Here is a 9,403-nt window from a genome sequence, read left to right as displayed (position 1 = left end):
TTCTCTCCTTCTACTGCCCAGCCCGCACCCTCCGCTCCTCCACCACTAATCTCCTCACTGTACCTCGCTCTCGCCTGTCCCGCCATCGACCCCCAGCCCACGTCATCCCCCGGGCCTGGAATGCCCTCCCTCTGCCCATCCGCCAAGCTAGCTCTCTTCCTCCCTTCAAGGCCCTGCTGAGAGCTCACCTCCTCCAGGAGGCTTTCCCAGACTGAGCCCCTTCTTTCCTCTCCCCCTCGTCCCCCTCTCCATCCCCCCATCTTACCTCCTTCCCTTCCCCACAGCACCTGTATATATGTATATATGGTTGTACATATTTATTACTCTATTTATTTATTTATTTATTTATTTTACTTGTACATTTCTATCCTACTTATTTTATTTTGTTGGTATGTTTGGTTCTGTTCTCTGTCTCCCCCTTTTAGACTGTGAGCCCACTGTTGGGCAGGGACTGTCTCTATGTGATGCCAATTTGTACTTCCCAAGCGCTTAGTACAGTGCTCTGCACATAGTAAGCGCTCAATAAATACGATTGATTGATTGATTGATTGATTGATGTACAAGGGTGCTTTGGGGCTGGGCGGGGGGATGAATAAAGGGAGCAAGTCAGGGTGACGCAGAAAGGAGTCGGCGAAGAGGAAAGAAGGGCTTAGTCGGGGAAGGCGTCTTGGAGATGTGCCTTCAATAGGCTTTGAAGGCGGGAGGGAGTCATCTGCCGGATATTTGGAGAGAGGGGATTCCAAACCACAGGCAAGAAGTGGGCGAGAGATCGGCGGTGAGGTAGACGAAATCGAGGTGTAGTGCGAAGGTTGATAGTACAGGCACATGTGACTTCTGGATTCTGAACAGCTCTGCCCGTGTTAGGAGATGGAAATTCTGCACCAATTATATTGTAGTGCTCATCTTTCTCTTTTTATTATTTGCCTTAACACTCTCTTGCCACTTTACTCTTAGATTTGTTTTAATAATTATTATGGTGCTTACTATGTGTCCAGCACTGTTCCAAGCTCTGGATAGTATTAGATTGGGACTCAGTCTCAATCCCCATTTTACAGATGATGTAACTGAGTCACAGAGAAGTGAAGCGACTTGCCCAAGGTCACGCAGCAGACAAGTGAAATTTAAATTTAGCCACTCCCTACTATTCAGTCCTGTTTCTGCAGGTCCATTGGCAGTGGCTCAGTGGAACCGACTCCTACTGGCCCTTCTGTGACTGCGTTGCCCTTGGACTTGGATTTTCACCCCTTACTTTCTCCTCCTTCAGCACCACAGCACTTATGCACATATCTATAATTTATTTATATTTACATCTCTCTCCCTCTCTAGATTGTAAACTCACTGCTGGCAGGTACAGTGTCTACCATCTGTTATCCTCTCCCAGGCACTTAGTACAATGCTTTGCACACAATAAACGCTCAATAAATGCCACTGATTGATTGTCCTGCTGAAATTCAGCCCTTTCAGCAACCACTGTTAAAAGAGAAACAGCATGGCCTAGTGGACAGAGGACGTGACAGGGAGGCAGAAGGACCTGGATTTTAATCTCAGCTCTGCCACTTGCCTGCCGTGTGACCTTGGGCAGGTCATTTCACTTCTCAGTTTCTTCATCTGTAAAATGGGGATAAAGATTGAGAGTCCCATGTAGAACAGGGACTGTGTCCAACCTGATTATCTTGTGTCTGTCCCGGTGCTTAGAACAGTGCTTGGCACAGAGTAAGCACTGAACAAATACCATTAAAAAAAAGTCTCCCCCTCTTCGCAGCTCAGAATGGGCTGGAACTCTGGGGTTTCTCAGCTTTAATTGCCCAATTACCGTCCTTGCCCCCACCCTAAAATTAGCTCTTCTCCAGCTGCTGTTGCCAAGTTCGGCATCTGATGGAAAAGAGCATTCCCCCTAGAAGGGGAAAATTCAAACCAGAAATACCTGGCAACTTCCAAATGTCTATTTATGCTCTGCACACAGTAAACGCTCAATAACTATGATTGAATGAATGAATGTAAAAAGTTGGGCTTCTGCTCCCATCCGCACCTTAACAATAATCATCATGGTACTTGTTAAGCACTTAACTATTTGCCAAGCACTGTTCTAAGCACTGGGGTAGACACAAATTAATCGGGTTGGGCATGGTCCCTGTCCCAAATGGGGCTCACAGTTTTAATCTCCATTTTACAGGTGAGGTAACTGAGACCCAAATAATAATAATGGTATTTGTTAAGTGCTTACTATGTGCAAAGCACTGTTCTAAATGCTGGGGAGATACAAGGTGATCAGGTTGTCCCACGTGGGGCTCACAGTCTTAATCCCCATTTTACAGATGAGGTAACTGAGGCACAGAGAAGTGAAATGACTTGCCCAAAGTCACACAGCTGACAACTGGCGGAGGCAGAACTTGAACCCATGACCTCTGACTCCACAGCCCGTGCTTTCCACTGACCACGCTGCTTCTCTAGCCACGCTGCTTCTCGAAGAAGTTAAGTGACTTGCCCAAGGTCAAATAGCAAACAAATAACTCCCAGCCCCTCGGGATGGCCAGACAATCTCCTGTCCCCTGCCTGACTGCAGCCACCGTAAACAAAGACGCCAGGAAGCTGCATTTAGCCAATTTATGCAAAGTGTTGGGTTCAGTTTTTATCTCCCTAATCTGTCTTCAAGTTAATTAGGAACAGAGCAGAGTTTACCTGGGGAATTCAGTTTCTGGGTGGGTCTGCCAGGCAAGACCACTTTGGTTTCTCGTTGGAAATGCAGTGTAGCTGCTCTGAAGGAAAGACTGGGCTGAAGAGAACAAGGGATTCTGGGAGATAGAAAAGGGTATTCTAGGAACAGAAAGCAGAGGATTCTGGGGCAGAGAGAAAGGAAGCCTTTCCTATCTACCTCACAGGGTTGCTGTGAGGTCTCAAATGTGCTAATTAATGTGAGAACACTTTAGGAATAAAAGAGTTAAAGAAAACACGGAAAGCAGCATGGTCTAGTGAAAACAGCACAGATCTGGAGTCAGAGGAACTGGGTTCTAATCCCACTTCCATCATGTGGAAAACTGAGATTAAGACTGTGAGCCCCTCCTGGGGCAGGGACTGTGTCCAGCCTAATTAGGTTGCATCTACCCCGGTGTTTAGTACAGTGCCTGGCACATATTAAGTACTCAATAAATAAAAAATGCTGATAACTCTGACAGAGGTGTGCTTTTGAAGTTTGTAGTCAGTTGTTTTGGTGATACAGGAGAAAACAAAAGCACACTAGGACGTAAAAATTTAGAGGGAAACTTGACTGTTCTTAACAGGAATAGTAATTAATTAGTCAATTTGGTGCGTGCTTGATTTCTTCACAATGGCTCTTCAAATTCTCCCTTACTCCACCCACTAGCCCAGTTCCACATTGACCTTTCTGTCCCCAACCCTTCCGCCCCTCCTGCCTTCTTCCTTTGTTAATCATCCCGGGAATTTACAGGGAAGTGAACAGAAAATTCCCACCTATGTTGTTTGGCCACACACTTGTTTGGCTTGGATTTAAAAGAAAAAAGATATTGGTGGAAAGAAATCAAGAACAGCCACAATCTGTTTTGAGAGAAATTATTCTTGGGTCTATCCTTTTGGTGTTGTTATTATTATTTCATGGTCCTTGTTTAAGTGCTTACTATGTGCCAAGCCCTGCTCCAAGCGCTGGGGTAGATACAAGTTCATCAGGTTGGACTCAGACCCTGTTCTACATGGGGCTCACAGTTTAAGTAGGAAGGAGCACTCAATCCCCTCGCCCCCCGCTACCTCACCTTGCTACTCTCCTACTCCAACAGTGCCCGCACACTTCGCTTCCCTAATGCTAACCTCCTCACTGTACCTTGATCTCGTCTATCTTGCTGCCAACTTCTTACCCACATCCTACCTCTACATATCAGTTACTCTCTCCCCAACTTCAAAGACTTTTTGATAACACAACTCCTCCAAGAGGCCTTCCCTGCCTAAGCCCTCCTTTCCTCTTCTCCCACTCCCTTCTGCACCCCCCCTCCAAGCCCCACAGCACTTAATGTACATATTTATCATTTTATTTATTTCTATTAATGCCTGTCTCCCCCTCTAGACTGTAAGCTCATTGTGGGCAGGAAAGGTTTCGGTTATATTGTTATTTTGGACTCTCCCAAGTGCTTAGTATAGTGCTCTGCACACAGTAAGTGCTCAGTAAGTATGACTGACCAAAGGGGTAGGATTTAATCCCCATTTTACAGCTGGGGCTACTGAGGCACAGAGAAGTGAAGTGACTTGTCCAAGGCCACAGAGCAGAGAGGCGGCGAGAAAACCATCACTCCATAAACCTCTCCGGCCGTTCATTCTCAGTCTCTTTTGCGGGCTCCTCCTCCCCCTCCCATCCCTGGGATGTCTGCCTGCCATCTAAAACTCAATATGTCCAAGACTGAACTCCTTATCTTCCCTCCCAAAGCCTGCCCTCTCCCTGACTTTCCCGTCACTGTAGATTGCACTACTATCTTTCCCGTCTCACAAGCCCGCAACCTTGGTGTGATCCTCAACTCTGCTCTCTCGTTCACCCCACATCCAATCCGTGACCAAAACCTGCCGGTCTCACCTCCGCAACATCACCAAGGTCTGCCCTTTCCTCTCCTTCCAAACCGCTACCCTGCTCGTTCAAGCTCTCATCCTATCCCGTCTGGATTACTGTATCAACCTCCTCTGCAATCTCCCATCCTCCTGTCTCTCCCCACTTCAATCCATACTTCAAGCCCCTGCCCGGATTGTCTTTGTCCAGAAACGCTCTAGGCATGTTACTCCCCTCCTCAAAAATTTCCAGTGGCTACCAATCAACCTACGCATCAGGCAGAAACTCCTCACCCTCAGCTTCAAGGCTCTCCATCACCTCGCCCACTCCTACCTCTCCTCCCTTCTCTCCTACAGCCCAGCCTGCACCCTCCGCTCCTCTGCCACTAATCTGCTCACCATGCCTCGTTCTTACCTGTCCCGCCATCGACCCCCGGCCCATGTCATCCCCCTGGCCTAGAATGCCCTCCCTCCGCACATCCTCCAAGCTAGCTCTCTTCCTCCCTTCAAAGTCCTACTGAGAGCTCTCCTCCTCCAGAAGGCCTTCCCAGACTGAGCCCCCTCCTTCCTCTCCCCCTCCTCCCCCTCCCCATCCCCCCGCCTTACCTCCTTTCCCTCCCCACAGCACCTGTATATATGTTTGTACATATTTATTACTCTGTTTTACTTGTACATATTTACTATTCTATTTATTTTATTTTGTTAATATGCTTTGTTTTGTTGTCTGTCTCCCCCTTCTAGACTGTGAGCCCGCTGTTGGGTAGGGACCATCTCTGTATGTTGCCAACTTGTACTTCCTAAGCGCTTAGTACAGTGCTCTGCACACAGTAAGTGCTCAATAAATACGATTGAATGAATGAATGAATGAACCAATCAATGGTATTTATTGAATGCTTACTATGTGCAGAGCACTGTACTGAACACCTGTGAGAGTCCAGTTCAATAGGGGTGCTAAACACTTTCTCTGCCCATAATGAGTTTACAATATAGAGGATCCAGTAATACTTCTTAACAACTGGCTAATATTGTAGGAAAAAGAAGGAGCCGAGACCAGGGAATATATATTGTTTTAAACTGAGAAGCAGCAAGGCCTAGTGGAAAGACCATGGGCCTGGGAGTCAGAAGACCTGGGTTCTCATCCCAGCTCTGCCACTTATATGCTGTGTGACCTTGGGAAAGTCACTTAACATCTCTGGGCCTCAGTTCCCTCATCTGCAAAAAGGGGAATCAAAACCTGATCTTCCCCCTATTTAAACGGTCAGCTCCATGTGGGACCTGATTATCTTGTACTTACCTAAGCATTTAGTACAGTGGTTGGCACATACTAAGTGCTTAACAAATACCACAGTTGTTATGATCATTCTCTGCAGAATCAGGGCAGACAGCCAAAGAAGGAGGAAATAGTCTGCCTGTATCTTTCCAGCCAAGTGATATTTCCTAGTACATCCCCATAGAAATGAGAACAAATAAAAGCCCACCCACGTGCATCATGTTTTTATACGACCCTCTTCCTCTCCTCTCCCTTCACTGCAACATTGGACTTAAAGTTTCCTCAGGGTAAAACAACCTCCTGTGGCCCTGTCTGTTAAATCTAAAGTATTGGACTCTCCCAAGCACTTAATACAGTGCACTGCACCCAGTAAGTGCTTAATAAATACCACTGATTGATGGATTGAATGATTTAGTACCACTTTTTCAGAGAATCCTGGAAAAGTCCAAAGATGTCGTAACCACCTTTCCCATTGCACAAATCTGGTAACTGGATGATATCAGTGTCCAAAAAAGCCCAGCATTTTTTCTAATTTTTGAGGGAGTCATTAAGAAAGTTCACACTTCTGGAGGAGACTGGGGAGTGTTTTATTTCCTTTCTTTGGCAGTGTGTGTTGGTATGTGTGACAATGACTCTCCCCCCTTTTGAAGCCTCATTAAAGGCCCATCTCCTCCAAGAGGCCTTTTATTCATTCATTCAATCATATTTATTGAATGCTTGCTGTGTGCAGAGCACTGTACTAAGCACTTTCCTGACTAAGCCCTCCTTTCCTCTTCTCCCACTCCCTTCTGCATAGCCCTGACTTGCTCCCTTTATTCATTTCCCCTCTTAGCCCCACAGCACTTATGTACATATATGTAATTTATTTATTTCCATTAGTGTCTGCCTCCCCCTCTAGACTGTAAGCTCATTGTGGGCAGGGAATATGTCTCTTTATTTTTGTATTGTACTCTCTCAAGCGCTTAGTGCAGTGTAGGGTTAGGAAGGTTGGGTGTAATTTCAAGGAATACCGATGGAGAATCAGCATGGTGTAGTGGATAGAGCGTGGGCCTGGGAGTCAGAAGGTCATGGGTTCTAATCCTGGCTCCACCATTTGCCTGCTGTGTGACCTTGGGCAACTCACTTCACTGCTCTGTGCCTCCGTGACTTCATCTGTAAAATGGGGATTGAGACCGTGAGCCTCACGTGGGACAGGGACTGTGTCCAATTCAATTGGTTTGTAACTGCCCCAGCACTTAACAGAGTTTCTGGCACATAGTAAGTGCTTAACAGATACCATAATTATAATTATTATCATTATGCGCCTACCGTCAAGATTGACCTAGAAAACTCAACATCAAGAACCTATTCGAAGGAATTGATGCCAATAATGGTAATCATTGTGGCACTGGTTAAACATTTACCATGTCCCAAGCACTGTACCGAAGTCTGGTTGGTAGATCCAAGATAATAAGGTGGGACATAGTCTTTGTCCCACATAGTGCTCACAGCCTACGGGGGAGGGAAAACAGGTATTGAATCCCCATTTTACCGAAGAGGAACCTGAGGCTCAGAGAAGTTAAGTGACTTGCCCAAGTTCACACAGCTGACTTGAGGTGGAGCCGGAATTAAAACCCAGGTCCTCTGACTCCCGGGCCCTTGATCTTTCCACTAGCCATGCTGCTTCTCAGTCCTGACTCCCAAACCTGAACTCTTTTTATTGGACAAAAAGCTGAGCATGCTGAAGGGAAAACCAAGGCTTAAATCATTGAGCTTTCACAGGATTTCCTAACAAGTCACTTCGGTTTGATCTGGGGAAGAAGGAGAGGGAAAGCTAAGCGATGGGCTCTTGTTTGGCGTGCAGAGAGAGAGGAAAAGAGACAGAAAAGGAGTAATCGAATTTTCCTTTAAAACCATTAAAGCCCTTGAGGGAAGTAAGGGCTGAGTGAGATGTTTCTGAGCAGGCTAGGAGGATTCCTATCTGGCTCCTGGATACAGCTTGCAAGGAGAGAGCAGTTAAGGGGTGTGGCAAAAATATTTTCTCATTCCACTCCCAGAAAAAGCTTGGGCTCCTCCGTAGGGAATCAGCAAAGTAAGTCTCCGAGCACGGATCTCAATTTAACTGAAGAGAAGTGGCGGGAAAGAGCCAGTGTAGGTTGAAAGGGGTATGTGAAAAGCAGCATGGCCTAGAGGCATGGGCCTGGGAGTTAGAAGGACCTGGGTTCTAATGCTGTCTCTGCCTCTTATCTGCTGTGTGACTTTGGGCAAGTCGCTTCACTTCTCTGTGCCTCAGTTACCTCTTCTCTAAAATGGGGTTTAAGAGTGTGAGCCCCAGGTGGGACAGGGACTGTGTTCACCCCAATTTGCTTGTATTCACCCCAATGCTTAGTACAGTGTCTGGCACACAGTAAGCACTTAACAAATGCCATTATTATTATTTTTATTGACTTTGGCCAATAACTTCATTTCTCTGTGCCCCAGTTACCTCATCTGTAAAATGAGGATTAAGGTTATGAGCCCCATGCGGGACATGAACTCTGGCCAACCTGATTAGCATGCACCTACCCCAGCATTTAGTCCAGTGCCTGGCAATCAATCGATCAATCAATTGTATTTATTGAGTGCTTACTCTGTGCAGATCACTGTATTAAGCACTTGGGAGAGCACAGACAACAGAATTAATGGACCTGTTCCCTGCCCATGACACGCTTACAATCTAGAGGACGTAGTAAGCATTTAACAAATACCATAAAAAATATAAAGATGTTTCCTCCTCTGTAAAATGGAGATTCAATATTTGTTCTCTCTTTTAGACTGTAAAACCCATGGGGGACAGGGACTATGTCCAATTGGATTATCTTGTTTTTACCCCAGTGCTTGCCATATGGTAAGCATTGGACAAATACCATTATTATTATTATCACTCTTATTATGTGGCAGAGCCAGGATGATAACACAAGGTCCCCTGGCTTCCAGACCCATGTTCTTTTTGCTAGGCCACACTGTTTCTCAAGAAAGGGGTCAGGCTGGATTTTTGCCATACCCTATCCCTTCCCACGCCTTTTTCCTCGGCAGATTTGGAAGCCTGAAGAGAACGCATTTGGCAATAAGTGTGTTAATGTGATTTTAAGTAGCCCACATCCTGCCAGCACCCGACTCCAACCGGAAGATGGATCTCCTCACGGCAGGGAGCCTCAGGGCCCTGATATGCAGTGGAGAAGCAAGTCACAATCACAGAACCACTGGGGCCTGTTGTGTAATTGCGTTATCAAGACACGGCATGAAGTCATGATAGAACGAAAAGAAAGAGGATTTAGTTTCAGGAGGGCCCCCTGAAACTGCCTGCTAGGCAAAGCAGCCCAGCCTAGTGGAAAGAGCACAGGGCTGGGAGGCAGAGGACCTGGGATCTAATCCCAGCTCTGCTGCTCATCTGCTGGGTGACCTTGGGCAAGTCACTTCATTGCCCATGTCCTGCCTCTGGCCTGGAATGCCCTCTCTCTCCTCATATCTGACAGACAATTCCCTCTCTCCCTCTTCAAAGCCTTACTGAAGGCACATCTCCTCAAGAGGCCTTTCCTGACTAAGCCCTCTTCTCCCACTCCCTTCTGCATC

The sequence above is a fragment of the Tachyglossus aculeatus genome, chromosome 18 (genome assembly GCF_015852505.1).
Source record: "Tachyglossus aculeatus isolate mTacAcu1 chromosome 18, mTacAcu1.pri, whole genome shotgun sequence".
NCBI classification, from domain to species: Eukaryota; Metazoa; Chordata; class Mammalia; order Monotremata; family Tachyglossidae; genus Tachyglossus; species Tachyglossus aculeatus.
The sequence above is the reverse complement of the archived record's forward strand: the minus strand, read 5'-3'. Positions refer to the sequence as shown.